General features: G+C 33.9%; 2 long non-coding RNA genes across 3 annotated transcripts; one reads left to right on the top strand and one right to left on the bottom strand.

Moving 5' to 3' along the window:
* Positions 1-1,946: 1,946 nt before the first annotated feature.
* LOC107852601 lies at positions 1,947-21,052 on the top strand. Of its 2 annotated transcripts, XR_007053113.1 has the most exons (5): positions 1,947-2,282; positions 2,349-2,402; positions 15,663-15,767; positions 15,980-19,588; positions 20,598-21,052. It is a non-coding gene; the product is annotated as an uncharacterized LOC107852601 (long non-coding RNA). The 2 variants fall into 2 exon arrangements; XR_001669496.2 differs by having other exon boundaries at positions 15,980-21,052.
* On the bottom strand, positions 20,544-24,626 carry LOC124896720. The gene is made up of 3 exons (XR_007053114.1): positions 24,022-24,626; positions 22,642-23,913; positions 20,544-20,785 (listed from the first exon to the last, which is right to left on the bottom strand). It is a non-coding gene; the product is annotated as an uncharacterized LOC124896720 (long non-coding RNA).
* Positions 24,627-25,024: the final 398 nt, after the last annotated feature.

Raw genomic sequence — 25,024 nt, 5'->3', positions numbered from 1 at the left:
AGTCTGCATCAATTTCTTTTGAGAGAGTTCAAGTGAAGTGAAGGGTGGATCTATCTTTATCCTTTACTTATGATGACGGGTTGAATGTTTTGAAGATGGGTCAAATACGGTTATTAAATTGGTTGTTAAGTTGGATGGTTAAGTGGTTCAGTTGGATATTAAATGGGATTTTGACGTGGACTAGTTGTGTGACAACTTTTCTTCGTGTGTTGTGGTTGGTGGCACTCCATTAAAGTAAAGAGTATTTGTGAGCCAAAAAACAAACTAAGGGATATTTTAAGCCAAAAAACAAATGAAGGGTATTTTGAGCCAAAAATAAATAGAGGATATTTTTTAACGGAAAAATAAATGGATGGCTTTTTTGCTCCATTTTGGATTGTTCAGGGGTAGTCTTAGCCCTTTTTCGTAAATAAGATGTTGATGTGGATTGTCCATGTGGCAATTTTTTTCACGTGGTGTGCTTAGAGGAACTTCGCTAGGGTGAGAGGTATTTTTTAGTCAAAAAATAAATAGAGAGCATCTTTTCTTCATTTTAGATAGTTCAGGGGTAGTTTTGATAATGTATTGATTATCATAACGATAATAAGTATTTGATTTAGTATGGTTGGATTATTAATTAATAGGAAACATGACTTAATTATACAATTCCGATATATTTCAATTCAAAATATGATATATCCTACACTTACACGATTTATATTAATACGCGAGATCTATAATGGACTTCACGAAAAGTCGATAGTCATGTATCTATATATATAGATTGAGACATAGTTGTGGCTTAAAAAAGGCAACTAATAAATAAATAAAATTAGAATGTCACCAATTAAACTCATGGACCACTTCGTTACATCATATGAGAATCCCTATTTGATGGTAACATGATCCAAAGAATTTAAGTACAAAGTAATGAGCCCTTAATCAAGAACAATTATCTAAAAGGATGATAAATAAATAAAATTAAAATCAAAGACTATTCACCAATTAAAAATCATGACACAACTTAGTTACATCATATGAGAGTCCACATCAAGTGGTGGCATGATTAAAGGATGATTGAGGACAATTTGCGATTCTTAATACAGTAATATCCAAAATATAAGGATAAGTAATGGTTCTCAAAGCAATACCCTGATCTAAGAATGCTCCTTATACAATCATTACTTATCCTTCAACTCTTTGATTCATGTCTCCACTTAATGGGAAATCTCATATGATGTGACTAAGTTGTGTCATTTGGGAAAAGTCTACAATTTTAATTTTATTTATTTATTTATCATCTTTTTAGCTAATTATTCCTTATTTCAGAGCCATTACTTATCCTTAAACTCTTTGGATCATGTCATCATCAAATTGGTACTCTCATATGATATACTAAGTGGTTCCATAATGTTTAATTGGAGGCAAGTTTTCTATTCTAATTTATTTATTCTTTAGTTGTTGTTTTTAAGCCACATCTATGCCTCAATCTATATATATAGGTAGGTGAGATAGATTTTCTTGAAGTCCATCAAAAACCTTAGGTATAATATATGGACAACGATAGGTTGAGTATATATTTATTTTGGGTTTTGAGGTTAGGAGTTAGTGGCTTGGTGTTTGGAGTTAGGGTTTAGGATTTGGAGTTTTTTTGGGGAAGTTTTGTGATTCACACACTTGTTCACATTTAACAGATTATTCTTAATAATAATTTTCTAAACTTCATTCTTGACCAGTAATTGATGATAAATAGCTACTGTGGTTTAACAATCATAACGTGTAGTCTAAAATTTCCTACTATTGTGGTCTATGATATTTGAGATATTGTCTAATAGAAAAATTTAACTGCACAATAATTATTAAATGCTCCAATAGTCACAATTATTCTATGGTGATAATTCATCCCTTATCTATATAAACCCCTAACTCTTCTTTTTGAAAAAAATTATCTCCTATTCACTTTCATTTTCATCTATCATAAATATCCCAATCTTTATTATAATCATATTTTTGGTCCAGAATTTGACATTTTCATTATTCATCACCAAAATTTGACCCAAGTACACTTTGATGACCAGTTATAACAGATGACCCGATCCAAATAAAAGGAATATGAAAAGTTTCCTATATTTGTAAAAAAAATCTGATATTAGGGCATAGAGTACATTGTAGTTTTCACTTCATCTTTCCATTTCCTCTAAAGTGGTGGCATCGATTCATCTCTCTCCTTCTCTGGGTGATTTGCAAACCTAATCCATGTTGTTCAAGGTTGATTGTTGCTCTTACTATCATCTGTGCCTCAGGTAAGAACACTCTCATTCTTCCTATGTCAGCTCGATGATAAAGTTCTGAATGTGTATTATTCTCAGGTAGTTAGGGTTTATCCCCACAACACCAAAGAAATGCCTAGTTTGAATCCCTTGGTAAGCTATCTTTTCTCACTTCCTCTTATCTTTCTCCCAAATTCCTTTTTCAAAACCACTGCTTTTAACATTTCCATGTAGTTGTTGACTTTGTATCAACATGCACCTCCATGAAAAAGTCAATTCCAGTGAAGTATGGCAGGAAGCTCCATCTATCCGTCTTTTTGGTGAAGCTTTTGATAGCTATAGCACCTAGATATGTAGTTTAGCACATATTTGTCCTGTTTATGACAAAATAATCTAATGTGCTTTTTACGATGCTGCACCCCTGTGGGATTTTATTTAAAAGGACCCATTGTGCTCTATTTTAATCTTCTGTGAAATCTCATGTTGTGAAAGTTTCCTTTTGAACTTGTCATTGCTGCTTGCTGATTTTGCGTGTCCTTATTATGAGATTGGGAATTTGTTATTTATCCATGTTAATGCATCTCCTAATGTTAGTAGGTAGATCTATAAAATAATAGAATTCCATTGTTTGCTTTAATTGAATGACCTCACTAGCTAAAGCATCAGCTATTGTATTTCCTTCCCTAAATATATGTGTTACTCTTCCTTGCATTGCATGTATCTTACCCTATATATCTTCTAATATAGTACTCAAAGTCCATGGTACTTTCCACTGCCTGTTAATCATCTTTATTTATGTAAGTGAATCAATTTCCACAATAACCCCCAAATACATCTTTTCCTGGCAATGTGTTAAAGCTGCCCTGATTGTTAAATCTCCTTCCTTAATATTACTAGTTTCTCCTGATTCTTCAACTTTAGCATATATTAAGTCTCCTTTCTCATCCCCAAGACAAAAGGCTAGAGCTTCTATCCCTGGATTTCCTCTACATGCACTATCTATGTTGCATTTAATCATATTTCTTTTTGGGAAGCCCCAAGTAACCTTATAGTAATTTAGTCTAGGCCTTTAATTTCTTAAAAAAGTGATTGTATTAGGATAATATAGATTTCCAAGTTTCATCCATGTATATAGTACTTTGATTACTTTCTTTATCAAATCTTGTACTTGCTAGACTAACTCAGAAAAAGTAACCTTTCCACCATGCTTGATTTTTTTTCTCCTCTCCCAAAGAAACCACATTATAATGGTTGGAGCATCTTTATATACTGCATCAATCTATGGGGCCAGCTTCACTATCTACCATGTATGAATCACTTGATTCAAACCCATATCTTCAATATCAATTCCTACAAAAATAGCAAACTACCTCCATAACCTTTCAGCTATCGGGGTTGTTAAAAATAAATGAGCACTGGTTTCCTCCTTTCTTTATACACAATACCAACATCCAGAGGCAATATTAATTATTATCCTATTAAGAATATCATCAATAAAAATCTTCCTCCTTCATAACCTCCACATGAGAAGATTGGTCTTAAATGGAAGCCCTTTTACCCTTATAGATCTTTATTCCTCTTTCCTTTCATTTTTACATCTCAGAACTTCCCAAGCTAACCTAACTGTAAAAGTCCCTTAATGGTCTATCATTTACATTTCCATCCTTTGGTATAGGGATAGATTCATTAATGTGTTCCACCATCTCCTCAAATAACTTTATTCTCAATTTTGCAACATTATATTTATCATCTATCATAAAATCCCTTACCTACAATTCTTCATCATCTGCCAGTTCATTGTCAACATAATACAGAGCACCCTGTCCAGTCCAATTATCAAAAAACTAAAGTTTCCTTCCTTGATTTGCCACCAAATGCAATGCTCCACTTCTTCCATTACTTCAATCATTTTTCTCTAGGTATGAGATGTCACATGTCCCCTTACAATAATAGGATAAAAATTCTTATAGTATTTGTTCCACATGAACTCACTCCATACAGAAGAAGTAGAAGTTCTAAAGTTCCACCACAGTTTAGCACATAGAGCCCTGGAAAATAAATGTAAGGACCTAAATCCAATACCCCCTTCTTCCTTAAGAAAACACATGTTCTCCTATAAAATCCAATGCTTATTTCTAGCTCCAGTAGTATTATCCCTAAACAACTTAGCAAATATTTAATGCAATTAATTTGATAATACTCACTGGAGGGATCATAGCTGACAAGAGGTAAATAGGCATAGACTGTAAAACACTATTAATTAAAGCATACCTACAACCAAAGGATAAAAGCTTGTGCTGCCATAGATTCAACCTTCTCATTACCTTTTTAATAAGTTCCTCAAAGTGAGACTTCTTCTTCCTTCCATAGAAAACTGGACACCCCAAATAACTAAAAGGAAAAGTCCCTTTATTTATTTCAGTAGTTCTTTTAACAAGGGTGCGTATTCTAGGATGGGTCTTCTCATGAAGATAAAAAAACTCTTATCCAGATTAATCATTTGTCTAGACATTCTTTCATATTCCCTCAGCACTCTTATCATCTTTTTCATAGAATCTTTCTGACATGAAGAAAATAATATGGTATCTCTACATATGATAAATGATTTATCTTAGGGCTCTATTTGGGCATCCCATACCCTATATAGAAAAGATCATAAAAAAATTTATTAAAGATTCTTAAGAGCGCCTTTACAGCTATAATAAACAAAGTAGGTGATAAAGGATCTCCCTGTTTCAACCCTCTTGATGATTGAAAGAAACCAAAAGACTGACCATTACCAGAACTGAATGCCAGTTGTTGCTGATAAGCCTTACAATCATATCAATGATTCTTTCTAAAAATCCAAATCTTCTCAAAACCTTTATTAAATACTTTCAAAAGACTTTATCATATGTTTTTGAAAAATCCAACTTCGCCACTACATTGTAGTTCTTCTTCCTCAAATTAATATCCCTAATGATCTCTTGCTCTAAGAGAACATTTTCAAAAATACTTCTCCCTTTTATAAAACCTAATTGATTAGCTGAAATGATTTCTAGTAGACACCATATCATTCTTCCATGAATTAGCCAAGAAATAATCTTATTGATAAAACTACTTAGGCTAATATGTCTAAGATCATCAAAAGTACTTACTAACTCCTTCTTAGGTATCAACACTAGATTAGTGTGAGTAACATACCTAGGAAACTCTTTCCCTCAACAAAAGGATTTAACCATATTGGTTATATCATCACCAATTATTTCCCAGCTGGATTGGAAGAATTGACCTATGAATCCATCAGGTCCAGCGGCATTATCCCTATTAAGATAAAAAAAACCACCTACTTCACTTCCTTCTTTGTAGGTATTTTCTCCATCTTCTCATTTTGCTCCCTAGAAATCAATTGAGGTATATTATGCATCATCTAACCATCACATTCCTTCTATTTTTCTATAAATTGATCTCAGGATACATTAACTGCCTCCTCCCCAATTTTTTATGTGGTATTAATCAAATCCCTCTACCTTGATTGTATCTCTTTCAACTGCATCTTTCTTCTTCTCCCCTTGACATATGCATGGAAGAACTTTATGTTTCTATCCCCTTCTGTAAACCATTTAAATCTAGCTTTCTGTCTCCATAATTCTTTCTCTCATTCAGTTCTCTTCTAAAGGAGCAATTTCTAGTTAAATCTCCTTAGCCTTCACCACATTTTCCATTGTTGCAATTTTCTAAAAGATATTTCCAAAAGTCTTCTTACTCCATTCTGTTAGAATCGATTTAATCATTTTCAATTTTGTATGAACCACTATAAAAAGGGAACCTTTAATGTCTACAATCTACGCTTCCTTCACCCCTTTTTGGAAATCTTTATGCTTAATCTAGAAATTTAAAAATCTAAATTACTTCACAACCTATTCCTGAGAAGCATCACATACCACATGTAATGGTGCATGATATGGCCCTTGTCTTATAAAATGATGAACTTCACTATTAGGAAGAATTTGCATAAACTCATTATTCCCTAGAACCCTATCCAGTCTTTTAAAAATACAATCTTCTTCAATTCTACCATTCCACCAAGTATAGATGTTGCTATAGAACTTCAATTCATTGAGAGAACAAGAGCTAACACATGCTGAAAAAAACCACCATCTCTTGTTGTGTAACTTGCAAGCCCCCTAACTTTTCTTACTTATCAAGAATTACATCATAATCCCCTCCAACCATCCAAGCAACATCAATATGCTCAGACAAACTTTTCAAGTCCTCCCATAATTCAAGCCTGGGTAAAGCATTATATCTTGCATAAACTATCGAAATATAAAAAAATTCAGAAGCTCCTCTTAGTTGGAATTTCATTGTGAGCATTAAATCAGTAGAGCCTTTCTCCTCCCAAACCTCATCCCAAAAAATCCAAATTTTTGCTGAATAGTTAACTCTAGCATTGGGTAAACCTAACTTCCTCCTAAATGTACCAATCATCAAAAGCATCCCAATAAAAAAATTCATACAATTATTTATGTGATAAAGAGGTTATCTTGAGGATATCGCATACTGAAAAAAAATTAAGGTTGAAGGTTCTGTAGTTGTAAACTTAGAACGGTATGTTTCTAAGATATTTTATGTTCTTACATAAAAAAAGGTCTAATTATTTATTTTTTTGCTTAGGATAATGGTGGATGTTAGTCAAGTGGATTGAGCCAAATTCGTGAGTCAGCCTGAATTCGTCTGACTCGTCGATATTTATCACTTAAGCTTATTCAAATTGGTAATACAAGAAAGGTTAATGGACTCTGAAAATAATATGTCTATACTTCAAAAAAATGCTTAGAGAGTCAGAAGAGATAAGGTATCACCTGAACAGGTTGATGAAAGAAACAAAGATGGAGAGGGATCAACTTAAGTAGAAGTTGATTATACAAAATTAATTGATAGGAGACGATAGTGTGTGGTTTATTAGTATTGATTGCTACTTGGATATAGGTAGTAGGCCTATAATGCTAGTGATGAATTTTAAATAATATATGAAAAAATATTTGTGTAACAATCACGTCCAAGATTTGATCTTTTATTCATATTATGTACTAATCTTAACAAATACTACTAGTTATTATCAATAACTAGTATTGTTATGTCAATAGAAAATAAAGGACTCAATAACCCAATCTTAGTATATTAGCAGCAAGTGAACAAGCATAAAATCATCATAAAAAATCAAAACTAAATATTTTAAATAACCATTATAAAACCAAAACCAAAAAAATTGTCAATATTGTCATTAACCGCCATCATAAAACCAAAAACAAAGGTCATCATCAAACGCAAAATGAAAAAATAAGTGTCTACTCGAAACATTATCAAACACAAAATTAAATAGTCTTAAATCTCCCAAACATGAAAAAGAGAATTAGAAATTTTTTCGGAATCACTCAACTTCCCAACATTGAGATCTTCACCAATGGACAACACATCAACCTCTTATATTTTTTGGTGGCATATAGTTCAGAATAATAGTTCCATTTCTAACACCTGACTCAGGGACCTCTACATAATCGCTCTATCAATCTAATTAAATTGCTTAGTGACTTCGTCATTGCCTCCTCAATCCAAACAATATGTCTATGATCAACAACACCAACCTCAGCTATTTAGGATTCCCATCAATATGTTCAGCTTGTTTGGGAACATCTTCTTTTTCCTCCTTAGATTGAGCAACATTCTAAATTAGAGAAGCATCTCTAGGGGCCTCATCAGGATCTTTCACATCTGCGCCCACAGCAGCTTCATCAATTCTCAAATCAACTCTAGTTGTTTCTTTATCATTATCATGGTTGATGAAAAATTCTTGTTGATCATCAATCATTTATTCAGTGACTACATATTTTGGACATAATATCAAGAATTACTTCTGCATAGGAAAAATATGTAATATCAACAAAAATAGTGTTCACCTTGGTCCTTGGGAGCCTATTACTTTATTTCTATCTCCATCTTTTTTTTTCTACTACATATTATTGAAAATGCCTTTCAAGACATTCTCAATAGTGAGCACATGTTGAAGCAACCCCCCCTATTACTGGGTCCTTGGTATATTGACCCCTAGTTTATTCCACCTGATCACTAACATGTCCTCTACTTGATTGAACTTTGCTGCTTGGCCTTCTTTCTTCAATAACTCTTGCATCTTCACCTTCACGTGCATCCTCAGTACTACCCCCTACATGCTTCTTTCTTGTCCTCCTAGGATATAAAGTAAGGATAGTAAATCCTTCTAATTCAAACTTTAAGGAGTCTATGATTGGATCATTCACCTCAACCAGATAAGGATAAAGGATTTCATATAGTCCTCATACATCTCACAGACTGTAGACACAATGTACAAGTGAACAGCCTATAAATGACCCAGACATTAACGTACAGTTTAAATCTATGAAAAAAGAATTGATCACCTAGTCAAAAATCATTCCTCTAAAACTCCTAATTGATTGAAAGGATCACTTTTGACAAATCTATCAATTTTGATTGTGTGTCATCTGAGGATCCTAGGGATAGTAAAGAAATTTTATTTGATTTGCCTCTATTTCTTTCGATTGAAGGAAAAGCTTCATATATCCAGACCTGCAATCACATAAATAATTAAAAGAAAGCAAATAAATTGAACATCTATAATCTATTAGGCTGTTGGTTTATAATAATTACCATAAATACCTAAGAAAAGCCCATACAGGGAATAAGATGCATTCCTCCTATCAAATGCATTGTGCTACTTAATCATATGTTCTTGAGGTAGTCCAAAGTCATGTCAACACTTACCTTTCCTATGGGCACTTCTCAAAGAAATCTAACGAGTTCTCAATTTTAATAAAATCCATGATCACTGCCTTGGATCCGTCCCTAGCAAATAAAATGGTATACAAAAATTTTAAAAAAAAAACACAATATTTTAACTTGTCATCCTTGTTCAACCTTCTCCCTCTAACAAGCAACATCAGCCCATCTATTTCCCGACTAATAGTTCTGCAAAAGACTTTACCTTTTGCATAGATCCTATGAAATTTTTCTTCATGGGGAGGATATCAACAACTTAAATGAGTCATTAATGCAAATTCTTTCGACCCAAAACACACTGATTTGTCATTAACTAAAAATCACATTTCGTGCTGCTTCACATTTATAACACAGTGGAGTAGCAAGTAGTTGAATTTATTGAAATTTTTAGACAACTTCCTAAAATGACCAAAACAGGATCTCTTGAACGCTTTTGTTAAGTTTTGATCAGCTAAAGTTCTCTTAAACTCAACAAGCAATGGCAACCTAGACCTTACTAAAATTTTTGAAGGAAAACTTTCTACTTTATCAAGTGAAGTAGTTAGAACTTACTCATCAACATCAATTTACTTATCACGGTGAGGCAAGATCAGGGGATCATCAACTATATTTTTTGAAACAGTCTACTCCACATCCGACTGTCCAGAATCATTTTGATTTCCTTTATCAATATACTCGGGGTTAATCTTATTAAAATCATTTTGATTAAAGGTTATTACTCTTTAATCGTTGACACCAAATGTCAATAGTAGTCTATTGCCTAATCATGGGGGAGCCACAGTGAACATTATCGACATAGAGGATGAATGGGTATGTAGAAAGACTATTACTAAGGTTGATTTGGAAAAGCCCAAATAGACAGAAGGAGTACAGAAGATTGAGAGAGCCATGGTTATTTTAGGTGTCAATGAAAGGCACCTATTTATTGTTATGACAGCCCCGACTCAGTCATATGATCCACCACCATCTAGAAAAGAGTTTGATGTTTAGACTACCACCGCCCATGGAATGACATAGTCCAGACGATGCTACATTCCTGAGAATTCTCCAACAAAAAGGATTCATAGAAAAAAACCGATAACATACAGGGAGGCAAAAGAATTTTAGATTCGTATGCAGCCAAAGGAATATTTTATTATCAAGTATTTAGAAAAAACTCTAGCCTAGATTTCTGTGTGGGCATTATTAATGAATTCACAATACCATAGACAAGCCTTGTTCAAAGTCCTACATACAACATATGTTCCTATAGGTATGAGTGTTGAAAATTTGGTCACGATAATAGAGAATGTTATGGAAAGTCACCACATATCATTTAGTGATGAAGAGTTGCCTTTTGAAGGCGTAATGCACAACAAGGCCTTGTAAATTACTTTTAACTATCGTCACAGATGGGTCTACCCAAACCATTGTTACTTTTGTACTAGTCATTTCCTGTGTGTGAGGTATCGATAGATGATGGTTTGGGGATGGAATAGGAAATTTGTTAGTGGGGTGAGGAAGGTTGTGCTCGGAGAGACTCTGCAAAATTGGACCTACACTCTCCTCATGACTCGTCGCCCATTGTGGTAGATAAAAGGGAAATTAATAGTAGTTTTAAAAATCAGCAATGATCCAAAGGAGGCCTCGTATCCACCCTTTTATATCTCAACTTTCCTTTTCGTGTTCTACAATTTTCAAAAAGGCATAAGCCCATATTTGTGTAGGTCATGAGCCATAGTTGGTAAATATTTTCCAAATTTAAATAAAAAGGCCTCTCTTTATGTAATAAGTTATTATGAAGTGTTATTATATTTATTTTACTATTTTTAAATTATATGGAAAACAACCTCTCCACTTCTTCGAAGGTAGCGGTATGGACTGCATACATTTTACCCTTTCCAGACCTCACTTTGTGGGAATACACTGAGTTTGTTGTTGTTTGTTAGTTTTAAATTATCTTGTTATCATCTAACTTGGTTTGTTTATCTATTTCAGTAACAATAATTTAACGGCCAATATCATGTCATGTCAAGGGCTAAATGAATAAAGCGAGGTAAATAATGATGAATGAGAGGACTATGATAGGCAATTAATTAAAGATATGAAAGAATTTGAAAATCAGGAGACACCCAACTTGGAAGAAACTGAATTAGTCAACCTGGAAGACTACGATGAAGTCAAAGAGACAAGGGTTAGTGTTCACTTAATAGAAGCGCTATTAAGAGAACATATCCATTTTCCATGGGAATACATCGATATATTTGATTATTCCTATGATGATATGTCAAGGTTAAGCACTAATATCGTGTCGCATAAGTCACCAATCAATCTCGAGCTTGATCCAATAAAGCAAAAAATGTAGAAATTTGAGCCGGACTTAAGTTTAAAGATAAAGAAAGAAGTGACAAAGAAAATTCAATCTAAGGATGTAGAGGTCACAAAATATCTAACATGGCTAACCAATATTGTTCCAGTGCCAAAAAAAGATGGCAAGATATGAATTATATTGACTACAGAGATTTGAACAGAGCTAGTCCTAAGCATAATTTTCCACTACCCAACTTTCACGTCCTCATCAATAACTGTGTGAAGAATGAAATGCAGTCTTTAATGGGTTGTTTCATTGGGAATCAGCAGATATTAATGGATGAGGAAAATGCAGAAAAGATGACATTCATTACGCCCTACGTGTTTATCTTTATAGGGTAATGCGGTTTGGTCTTAAGAATGATGGTGCAACATACATGAGGGCTATGAAAATAGTTTTTCATGATATGATTCATAAAGAAATTGCGGTTTACATTGATGATGTAATCATTAAATCTTGCAAGAGTATAGATTATCTGATACACCTGGAAAAGTTCTTCAACTGATTGAGAAAGTACAACTGTAAGTTGAACCCTTCGAAGTGTGCTTTTAGTGTGCCAACAAAAAAACTACTAGGGTCCATGGTCAGTAGAGGAGGCATTGAGCTCGATCCATCTAAGATCAAGACAATTCAGGATTTAGCACAGCCAAGGACCAAGAAAGAAGTTATAAGTTTCTTGGGTTGTTTGAATTACATTAGCAGGTTTGTTGCCCAATAGACAGCCATATGTGAGCCAATTCTCAATATATTGAAGACAGATGCATTGAAAGAGTGGATAGAAGAATGTGAGAAGGAATTTGACAGAATCAAAGACTATGTGTTCGCTCCGCCTGTTTTGGTTCCACCAAGGAAAGAAAGTTTATTGTTTCTTTCAGTCTTAGAAAATACTTTTGAACGTGTCCTCAAGAAACACAATGAGACCAATAAGAAAGAGAAAGCAATCTACTACTTGAGTAAAAATTTCACACCATATGAGGCTTGCTACACTCTCATAGAAAGGATGTGTTGTGCTTTGACCTGGGTCACACAAAAGTTGAGGCATTATCTATCCTTGTATAGGACATATCTCATTTCAAGAATGGATCCATTGAAGCATATATTTCAGAAAGCCATGACCATAGGAAAGTTAGCCCGATGACAAATAATGCTAAGTGAGTTCGACATTGTGTATGTGACTTAAAATGTAATTAAGAGGCAAGCCTTAACGGATCATTTGGCTGAGAATCCAGTTGATAATGAATACAACCCACTTTGAACTTACTTTCTAGATGAGGACATTTTATTCGTGGGAGAAGATATTGGAGAAACATACCCCAAATAGAGAATGTTTTTTATGGAGTGGTCAACTTCAAGGGTTCGGGAATTGGAGCAATTTTGGTGTTAGAAATAGGCCAACATTATCCTATAATTGTTCCCGTGCACCAATAACATGGCTGAATATGAGGCTTGCATCATAGGCCTTAAGCTAACACTTGAAATAGGTGTTCAAGAATTGTTATTCATTAGAGACTTAGATTTGTTAATTCACAGAATACGGGGAGAATAGATCGTGAAGAACCCCAAGATTACCCCTTATGTAGAATTGGAACATGATTTGTTTGGAAGATTCAAGGAAGTTGACTTCGGACATATCCCAAGGATATAAAATAAGTTTTCTAATGCTTTAGCTACTATATCCTCAATGATTAAACACCCAGATTATAGTTACATCGGTCCTTTAGAAATAAGCTTGAAGAAACAACCCCCACATTGTGTATATGTTGAAGAGGAAGCCAATGAAATGCTGTGGCACTTTTATATATAGAAGTATTTAGAATTGGAATGTAACCTGAGAAGTCCAACACCAATCAGAAAAAAGACAATCCAGTGTTTGGCAAAGAATTATTTTCCAAGTAGGGAAATTCTTTTTAGGAGGACTCTAAACTTAGGATTTCTAAGATGTGTTAATGTCGCGGAAGCTATGAAACTGATAAAAAAGAAGTATATGCAGGAGTCTGTAGGACCCATATGAATGGGTTTCCCCTTTCTAAAAAGATTCTGAGAACTGGTTACTTTTGGATAACTATGGAAAATTATTGTAGCAAATATGTGCAGTAATGCCCAAAATGCTAGATACACAGAGATTTAATTCAGATGCCTCCACATGAGCTTTATGCAATGAGTTTACCTTAAGACTTTTGTATCTTGGGGTATGGATGTTATCGAATTAATATATCCACAAGTGCCAAATAGGCATAGATTCATTTTGGTTGATATTGATTACTTCACCACATGGGTGAAAGTTGTCTCATATAAAGACTTGAAAAAGAAGGTAGTTGAAGATTTTTTCAAGAACAACCTAATCTTTCAATTTGGAGTGTCGGACTCAATCATTATTAATAGTGAGGCCAACTTGAATAGTAACTTAATGAATGGGATTTTTGAATAGTACAAGATTGTTCATCGCAACTCAACCACATGCCGTCTACAAATGAATGGATCTATAGAAATAGCCCAAAAAATCAAGAAAATATTGAGGAAAATGATAAAAAATGACAGATCATGGGATGAGATGTTGCCTTACCTCTATTAGGGTATCACACAATAGTTCAATCCCTAATTGGGGCAACTCCTTATCTACTTGTTTATGGAAATAAAGATGTAATACCTATCAAGGTTGAAATACCTTCCCTAAGTATTATTCAAGAAGCCGGATTAAGCAACGAAGAATGGATGCATGCTCGCTACGAACAACTCATGTTGATTAATGAAAAAAATGGTTGACATGTGTCATGGCCAGTTGTACCAAAATAAAATGATACGTTTCTTCAACAAGAAAGTAAAAGTTCAAACATTTTAAGTTAGGAAATTGGTTCTCAAACACATATTTCCTCATCAAGAAGAGTACAAAGTCAAGTTTTCTCTGAATTGGCAAAGGCCATATGTAGTTTGAAAGGTACTATCGGATGGCCCTTGATCCTATCTAAGGTGGATGGTCAAGAGTGGACCAAAGCAATCAATTTTGATATGGTAAAGAGATATTATGTTTGAAGGATGTTTTTGATTTTCTCATTTTTCTTATTTGTTTGTAATCTCACCTCTATGAAAGTATTTGTTTTATGATGTGTAATTTCCTAGAATCCTTTTCCTTTTATGTACAAACTATGTTTGACCTAAATTTCCAAGAAATGGATATGTAGGCGTACTATGTCGTCTTCGGTCAACCCCTTAGGATAATTTATCTTTTTCTTTTAGGCTGAACTACATTTGACCTGATTCTTGTTTCAATAGGATATGTAGGCTCTCCAACAACTTGTTCATATCACCCCAAGAAATGGAAACTGGGGAAGAATTTTCTAGAAGAAACCTCAAAAATTCAAAAAAGATGATCATTATCCATCAAAGAGAATGAAAACCAACAGACTTTAGATCCTCTCAAGCCAAGATCATCTCAAATAACATTAAATCGAGGCAGAAATTTTAAAGAGATCCTCAAAATTTCCACTAATATACTAGAATAGATTTCAAATTCCCTAGCACCAAAGGTCAAAATCAAGATTTAGAAACTACTAGCTGCAACAAAGTTTGAATAGACTCAATCTCCGACTATGACAAAACTTTTGGTAGAACTCTCCAGTAACGATGATGAGTTTTTGGAAATCCTCTTTAGGATGTCGGATACAAACAAGCCTCAAGAGTAGACGTTTGTTGATCTAGTACATGACACGACTGGTAACAATTTTTTAAAAGCTTTTACACATGTTTTTGAAACTAATTTTTCAAATTAAGACTATTTTTTTTGAAAATCAATACATATCATTTTCTACTTAACTAGTTTTGCCTAAGCATTTATTGAAACGGGGAGTCAGGGAGGAAGTCCAAACATGAAGAAGCACCCTAAAATATAGAAAGAAGCAAGAAAAGAGCGAAAGAGATCAACACGGAGTAGTTTCACTCAAATCTAATAATTTTACTGTAGATGGAGGGATTAATGCAAAAATAAGGATCTTCTTCAAAATAAACCCTCAAGTGCATTAAGAACTGCACCAAAGCATAAATTGCTTAAGAATTGTATTTTTGGGTAGCCCCAAAGATAGGTTCAGTGCCCATTTATCAAAGACTTTTTGAATTTTTTATCTCACTTAATGAGACCATGGATGACAAACAAAGACGTCAGATCCTCTATGAATATATTATTTAGAAATTTTCTAAAAAATATCTCTAGCAAAGGTGACTTTGTGTGTAATAAATATTTACCTTGAGCGCAGGTGCATTCAAAGGAGTCGGCCCTATAAGGACACAATTAAAGGATCGGTCAATTGAAGGGAGAGGAGAAAATTCATCCTCAAATTTGCCATGAGGCAAAGTGAAGGGTATTTGACTAATCCTTGAAAGGGGTTTTACCCATTTATTTGCTTCCAATGGATCCGTTATTCAAATACTTCTTTGAAAAGAGTAGATGAGTAGAAGATTAAGTCATTCAGATTATAATACCGAGCATTTTTTATTTAAACTTTCATAAAGCTTGATTGTGGTCGCCAGTGAGAGCAACATTGTATCTGCTAACTATCTACCTTATGTACAGGTACCTATACAAAGCCGACATAACAACTAAAAGACTTAGGTAAAAATCCTCTTCAAACCATCAAGAGGGATATTTTATATCATTCTATGCCGAGAGGGCCATTCAATTTCATTCTATTACAGAGAGGGCCATGACAAGAGGTCTATTCCATTTTACTTCATTGCTAAAAGGGCCATTATGTCATTCAACTAAGTCTCCGTAATCACTTTCTATGCAAGACGATAAGGTCTGGCCTTGGAAGATGCTTTATATCACCTATATCTATTGATCATACGAATATAACATGATCTGGTGTTGAAAATATCTCAGCATTTTATATTTGTTGACCATAAAAAAAAAACGATATAGCCCTGCGTCAAGGATATATCAGCATTTTAAGGATTAGCATGCATCAATATGTCAAGATAAAAAGCACATAACTTGAAGGGATGCCTTTAATTTGCTATCTAAAAGCAGACAATGTATGAGATTTCCTAAAGATTGACAATTCGAGGGTCATTTATAAATCACACTATTTGAAATAGGATAGTGTGTGAGATTACCTATGAGTTCATATTCCATAAATTATTTGTAAGCCATAACAATATCCTAACTATATAGTGTGCAAGGTTACCTAAGAATTGGTAGTTGGAAGGCTATCCATAAGTCGCTACTAAATACTTACCAGAAATATGCGAGATTACCGAATTGATATGTATAAGGGTTTTCTATAAGTCATGTCATATCCAAGATTGATTATGCACAGGATTACCCAAATACTAGTAATTTGAGAGATATTTATAAGATGTATTATATCCACGGTCAGATGGTGTGCAAAAATACCTAAGAGCTAGCGACTCGCAAGATATCTGTAAGTCATCTTTTATCCAAGGTCAAATAATGTGTAAAATTACCCAAAAATCTAGAAACTCAAAGAATATCTTTAAGTCACCTCATATCCAACATCAAATGATGCGCAATATTATCTAAAGATTGATAATTCAAGGGAAATCTATAAGTCGTATCGATATGAAAGATATGTAAGACTTGACCGAGGTCACATGTAAAGGATCATTGTCAATAACTGAAGAGGTTATCATTCCATATGCAAAAAGAACTATAGTTGACCAAGAGTGTTTCCACATCAGCAGAATATTAAGCGGTTGTAGGGACCGTTCTACCCAAAATGTCATTAGTGTCCAAGAGAGCCACCCTACTTTGAAGACATATTTAATTGACAAAAGAGCTATTTTATTCAACAACCAAGAGGGTTGTTGTGCTTATTATTGCAAGTTATTACCCTCCAATAGGCACATGTGGGGAGGACTTCACTTTTTGAATAACAACTCACGTGGAGATATGGTAAAAATCTATATACCACTTTCGTGAATTATGTTTATTACTAACAATGTTTGAGATATTATAGAGAGCATCAGAGATGATGAAAATCTAAAATCAAAATCACAGGTGTGGATGACTCCTAAAAGGATGCAACAAAACGTGAATCTTTTTCTTAGTAGCAAATCAGGACATATTCTAGAGAGGGACGTCAAACTTTTTGGACGCGAGATAAAGGATGAGTGCCACCACCATCAAACCACATCTCTATTAGACTGCATGTGGTATTTTGGGATATTCTGGTTTCAATTATACTTCTGTGATATCTCTAGATTCATACTGGAAGTAACCTTCTCTTTCATTCAAATTCGAGTGATAGCACACCTCGAGTTTTGGAAACTATGTTTGGGTAGATTCTTACCTATGGATGTGAAGAGCTCCACATTTATGGTTAAGAGGTTACAAGCCTCTTTTCTGCAACTCAATCAACTTATCACTCATTCTAAGCCAAACATAGTCTAAAATAGGAGACTATTTTTTTTATCGATCAAGTCAAACTACAAGAAGTCTGATTCCTTTAGTCTCACGGATATATAGGTGGGGCTCTATGTTGAAAACTAGATTGCATTCCAACCTTCCCATAATCCATATATTCCATAGCTTCCCAATTTAACTAGAATTCAAAAATTAGAATAACTTGTGAATACTTTGAAAATCGTGCATAGAGTCAAGCTTTATGAACTACAAATAGCCTGAATTCTCATGCAACCTAAAATATGTTGGAAACTAGATACATAGGTCCGGCCATAATTCCATGAAACTCGTGTGAGATCCAACCTCTTTCATAAATAAATTTATGATCGAACAAGAAGTAACATCAAACTCCCTTTGCCCAGGGTTGCTTACTTCCACCCTACCCAAAGGGAGGGGACAGTTATTGACACCTAATTTTTGTCCTCCACATCTAAGTTTAATACTAATTTTCTTCAATTTTAAATAAAATATTTATTTTATTTGAAAAAAAGACTTTTCAAAGTATTTATCTAGATAATTTTGTCAGTTTAAGTAACAATTATATATTTTTATATTCGCATATATGAATTCATATAATTTTGTTACTTAAATAATTGTTTTACAAAAAATTAAATTTTAATTAAGGATTTTCTTGAAAATTATTTCAAATAAAAAAATTATTTATTTTTTATTGAATCAAGAAGCTCAGGATTGAATTGGTTGTTAATCTATTTCAAATGTTGTTTTAATTTAGTCAATTTAATAAATTGGACCTTAATTGAAATCGATTTGGCCATATTACAATGTAATTGGTCAATTGAATTTTAATTAGGCTAAAATTTAAATGCAATTGTCTAAATTTTCCTTTGATGGCTATTTGATAAATAAAAAAAAAATAGCCGAAATCCCTAAAATTCATAAATTCCTAATTAAGCCCCTCAATTAAACCCGCCCTAGCGACCTAACAATAATAACCCAATTTCAGCCGACAACTAACAACCAACAACATCCCAAAATATGTTTCCGACCTGGCCCACTCTTTCTTTTGTTCTTCATAGCAACGATAAACAAAACAATGCGTATACGTACAGCTTCAGTAATTCGCGACAACGATAGCAAAAACAACGATTTCAACAATGGTAAAACACTAATCCAGCAAGCCCCTCTAAGTTGTTAAAATTTTGTAGACAAATGCGCGTTTGGCATGAGAGGTTGTACTGGAGAATCTTCCTATAAAATTCCTCAAATATTCAATCCTTATCCTCTTCTCAATTTCAAAATTCAAATTTGTACTGAAGTAGTACAAATCAACCTCATCAATCTCCTCAAATTTGTTTCCCCCTCAAATTTCCCCCAAAATCAAGAATGTTCTTGAATGGAACAGTCGATGCAATCCTATTCGTCAATGCTACGAACTAGGATGGAACCCCTCTCATCATCCTCCATCATCGAGATTCATCTTTAGCCATTTGTTTCAAAGTTTTCCCTATTAAAAGTCCCAAAATTTCCCCTGAATTTTGGTTGTTCCCACATTGGTGGGACTTCATAGGTGTGACCCTCCATTCCTTCTATAAAAGTCTCACTGTAGAGATGAATTTGCAAGCCTTAGAAGGTTGGAAAAAAGCATTTTGAGCATAATGACTTGAAAATTATTTTTGAGCAAGAGAATTTTCATTAGAAGTTCTGTTAGTTAAAGTTTAGTCAGGTCGATTTTGAATTCTCGATAATGGTCAAGATTCTGATGATAGCCCATAGTTCCGTTTTGCTCCCCCAGAAAAGGTAAACACTTTCTATTTTAGTTTGTTATAGTCTTTCTTCTTCAAATACTTGTTCGTAGTTTCATAATAATGTTGTTGGGATTGTTTATTGCAGAAGCCTTGAAGGCTTAGGATTTTTGTGTGGCAATAATTGTGTTTTGTCGTTTCTTATGTTGGATAAATATTATGGCCGTGTTTAACTCACTGTTTTGGTTGTATGTTTGAGAATTTATGGCTTTAGTTTGACTTTGCTTATAAGAGAGTTGTTGTGCCTGTTAATCGCAAAATTATCATCATATGATTAGTTTTAGTATTATCATCATTTCTTTCGATTTCAAATTCTCATTTTAGCCTATTATGTTGCCTTTAGTTTTCTTTGATTTAAATGCTATTTGATTTACTATTTCTATATCGATTAAATATATGTTGGCCTTAGATTTATCACTGAACACTCTATCTAATTAAAAGCCCCCCTTAGTCGTCGTCTCTTCGATCCGATTGTTTAAGTTAAGGTTACATTCATCGAATTTTTAGTATCACTATCCTTGTTCCACCCCTATTATGTCCATCTTGATAGTTATTTGGACTATTTTACTTTCTTTGAATATGTTAGAACTTCTCTTGGTTTATCTTGATTTGCAATATCGATAAAAGTAAGTAGAGTAAGTTCATGAACGAACGATTCATTTGAGGAACCCTTTATGATCCTTTTATGCATAAATTTCTTCGTGAACTATTCAGGGAGAGGAGTAGGGTGATTTAACATTGACAAAAACCAATACGTATTTCGTTCAAGGTCAAATCTTTATTTCTAGGTGAATTTGTTTAATTTCGCATGATATCATTTGGAATAATATGTTACCTTTATGGATGTCCAGCTTTTCTCTTGTGTTTGCTTGCCATGATTGTATTATTCTTAATTACTAGTGATAATAGCTACGCTTTGCGCGGTTAGAAATAACATTAATAAATTTATATTAATAATAGATATTGTCGTAGATTATTATAAAGAAAATTATTTGTTTTTACAGAAAGGATTAATGAGGGTCAACAATTAATTAGCAATGCAATAATTCAATGAGTAATATACAATTAAAGCCACTGAGAGTTACAAATGTGGAAGATGAAGGAACTATTTTCTAACACCCTCGTCATCTTCAGTACTTGTTTTGCAGCATATCGTTGTTCCTTCATATCCTTGTGGACTGTTTATTCATCACTGGAAAGAACAAAAAACTCACCTTTATAAACTTAGATTCCTCCTGCTCATTCCACCTAGGAGCATATATTTTCAAGGTAGAATAATAGTATATCAACTTGCATAGATCTATTATGTAATTCTTTTTAATCCCGTTGTGTCGTTTGTATGTGTTATTATATAACATGCAACTTGCTTTATTACAGTACAGAGACTCCAATTAACGACTTATGTTCGTTCACTGTCATCTCTTAAATTTTGAAAGGCTGGGTTATTATTCGGTGCTAATACTTTATTTGTTCAGTTGATATTTTCCAGTTATCTATTATGTTTACTTGTTGAAAGAGCCTCTCTACCTTTGAGGTAGAGGCATGGTCTGCGTATACTTTACCCGCCCCAGACCTCATTTTGTGGGACTACACTGGATATGTTATTTTTATTGCTATTATGTTACTTGTTCTTTTCTATTGGAGTGCTTCTTTCCATTTCAACAAAAGAGAATACAGATGATATTCAAGTGAAAGTTTTAGAAATCCATAGGAACTTGACTTTGGAATTCTCAACTATTAGTATGAAATATGTTACTCAAGTGAAACATATGGATACTATACTAAATGTGAGTTTAAATCTATGAGCAGAAATAAAGCCTTAAGTCTTCCCCCATCTACCAAGCACGCCTTTGACGCTCTCCATTGTTTCTGTTAAGCATGATATAACAGTGCATTACTTTCTTTCATCATTCCGCTAAAATTAGAGTTAACTTTCACTCATAGAATAGTTATTATCTTAGGAAGTCACTTTCTTTGTTGAGAAAGATTGAAATCGAAGAAGCATCTCTCTGAGATGATAACTAATAGTTGAGTGACCACACGAGAAATTAACCCCTCAAATTATGTTCTTTTGCGGGATATTATGTCTTTTAAAAGCTCTCACATCAAACATACTGCACTTCACATCAACCATCCACTTCAAAGGAAGAGCTTGCTCCAAAGCCAAAGTTTTCACTTTTACAATTCAAAACCACAGGAATTGAGAGCTAAATTGCTCAAACTTTTCAAAGTTACAGAATTTTCTAGTCAAATTATAATTGCATTTGCTAACAATTTTTTTTTAGTGCTTTGGAACCTTATGATGCTTAACCTTTGTCCTATCTTTTCTTGTTCAGTTCAAAAGCCTTACAGAAGGCAATAACTTGTACTCCCTCCATTTCAATTTGTTTGTCTTTCCTTTTTTAGTATGTTGTAAAAAGAATGTCTCTTTATTTCTTTCGGCAACTTTTTAGTTCTAACTTTCTGCATGACATGCTTGACATGTTTAAGACCACAAGATTAACGCACATTTTGTTACATTCTACATATCTTTAGTTTAAGACCATAATAGACAAAAATCTTCTTTCTTAAACTCTGCACCAAGTCAAAACAATACAAATAGTTTGAAACAAAGTGAGTACATAGAGAAGGATTTCACAGCTAGGAAAAAAAAGCATCTTTTAAACAAATGTGAACCAATTCAAAAATTAGATCTTTGAATATCCTATGTAGCTCGGACTATTCAAAAATGTCAATAGATGTACGTTGTATCATTCAAAAGTAGCATACTTTTATACTTTTGGAGGATCTGACAAGGTGCAACAACATTTTTGAAGAGTCCGAGCAACATTTCAATTTGTTTGTCCTACTTTTCTTTTCAGTTCGCTTAGAAAACAACACATTTTTCCTTTTCTACAACTCTTCAATTTCAATTTTTCTCAACTACGCAAAATCAAAAAGCACATTTGGTACATTCTATCAATCAAATAAGTATCTACTATATAATTTCGTAAAATCTGTATCAAGTCAAAATTAAACAAACAAATTAAAATGAAGCTTCGCAATTACCTTTCATATTAAAGGAAGAGGAATTATTTTAGGGAGCAGGTGAGTAAGCCATATAAGGATTCGATCCACGTTCATCGGACGGCATAGATCTCATCGGTGCCGCTGATTCTTCTACCAATTCCTCGTTCCACCTCACCAATTTCCTCAATTTCTCCAATTTACCACTCTCATTGGTACTTTCAGGTTGTTCCGGATCAGATTTTGGATCCGGCTTTTGAACCTGATCCGAATCCTAACCCGAATTACTCTTCTGCTCCGCACCGTTTGGATGATCCATCGCTGTTGAGTTTTCAACGGCGGCACGTGAAATGGCGACGATGTATTTTTAGCAAAACTCTACTACTTTAACTCCCTGTTAGAAACACAACATGCAATTTGCAATCAAATAATAGATACATATGGATTAACTTCTCACAGATGCCGACTGCAGAATAGTTCTATTTGTAACTCCGATTGCCATGTTCAGAGGAAGATGCAATGAGTTCCATGGATTATGCTAAACCCAACATTTTCGACATGGAACTTATATATATATATATATATATATATATATATATATATATGTGTGTGTGTGTGTGATCACTAACTTTTTTAATAACTATTAAATTTTGAACTGTAACGGTGGGAATATAAAAGTTGAACTCATCAAGTTCAAAACCGGGATGTGCCTGGGATCGTATTCTATATAAAGATCAAGAGCTTTAAAGAGTACGTATTTCCATGATTAAAAAGCATTTGACTAAAGTATATAGTGAAAATAAGTAGCTGCACTTACCAATGATCTGCAACTCCTGGAAATGCACAAGCCAGATATTTAAGAATTGCATGACTGCAAGCACATACAATCAGTTAGCTTGCTTTAAACTTATCCAAGTTATAAAATACTTCACATGAAACTCAGGAAAAGATAACATTGTCCTATCGCCACATGCATTGTCCACAGTAGTTATTTGTGCGGGCATTGCGCTAGCATAGTACATACAGATCTTTACAGAAAATGTTCTAAACTTAACAGAATGAGTATTTTCTAATTTTGGCTCTTGTAGTATACATTGGAAGGTGAATACATCAAACTATGAACTTCTAGGAGATAAATGACTAAATGTAAAGCTTTAAGATATGTGTAAGTACAACATAGACAGCGAATAATAGACGTTAATAACATTGTGATATTAGGAAATGCTAAATTTTCTGTTCAAGCTAAACATTACCTTTCGGAAAGCTTAAATCTTTCATTCATTATAGCTGGTACTTGCTTCATGGGGTTAACTTCTGAGTATAAATACAGAGGAAACTGTTGAAATTATCTTGAACAAAGAAACACATATTATATCAAAACCATTTTTATAGAAAAAAGTGGAGTTAATAAAAAGGACAAACCTTTAAATTCGGGAGACAATGGCAGCTCGTCCAGTAGAAGATGATAGAAATTTATGCAGGTCATCCCATGCTTCTTTGGCATATTGCTTCAGATTACCACCGATGGGGTTCACCCACACGATCTCTGAAAAAAGATATTAGCAATGGGATGCATATGGCACTTTTACATGCATAGGATAGTGCTACATATGACAAAATGGACATCTCTTTTATGTGATATGCCCTATGATAAAATGAGTAACTGAAACATCAATTTGGAGACTAAGAAGAATCAAATATTAGAAACAAACTAATAGGTCATTAACAGTGTAGTGGACATTCTTTGCCCTCCACACCCACCCCAAAATGGAAAGTGGAAGAAAATTAACAGCGAAGTACATGCTCACATCCTTGACATGAAGCAACTTGTAAGGAACAAAAGCGAAAGCGCAATAGCCAGTTTGTTGTACTCCACAAATGTATTGGCTCTACAACAATAAGTGTTCATTCCATATCAGTTGAACATAACCAACACATAAGATGGAAACCAAAGTACTAATTGAAGTCATTCAATTGATAATTATTTTACAACCTGAAGCAATCAGATAACATCTTACGGCAGAGGATTAGGGCCAGTTCGGGTCGCTAGTGTAGGGAATTAATTGGTGGGGGTGTATTCCTGTTATGATTCCGTATTCAATGTTCCGTGTTCCGTGTTCCATGTTTATTACGAATATGTGTGCTTTCCTCTGCTGTATATTCCTGCATTCCTGCTTTACTCTGTTTTATATTCCTTATGGGTGCCGTATCTATGTTATGTCATCTGCTTCTGTGTTGTACTATGTGTTTGTGTGATATTTCGTGACTTGAGCCGGGGGTCTTTCGGAAACAGCCTTTCTACTTCATCAGAGGTAGAGGTATGGACTGCGTACATCTTACCCCCCCCAGACCCCACTAAGTGGGAATACACTGGGTTTGTTGTTGTTGATGCTCGTTTTGTCTGCTCCTCACTTCTTTGACTTGG

The sequence above is a fragment of the Capsicum annuum genome, chromosome 3, assembly GCF_002878395.1.
Source record: "Capsicum annuum cultivar UCD-10X-F1 chromosome 3, UCD10Xv1.1, whole genome shotgun sequence".
NCBI classification, from domain to species: Eukaryota; Viridiplantae; Streptophyta; class Magnoliopsida; order Solanales; family Solanaceae; genus Capsicum; species Capsicum annuum.
This window is presented reverse-complemented; position numbering and strand designations above follow the sequence as displayed.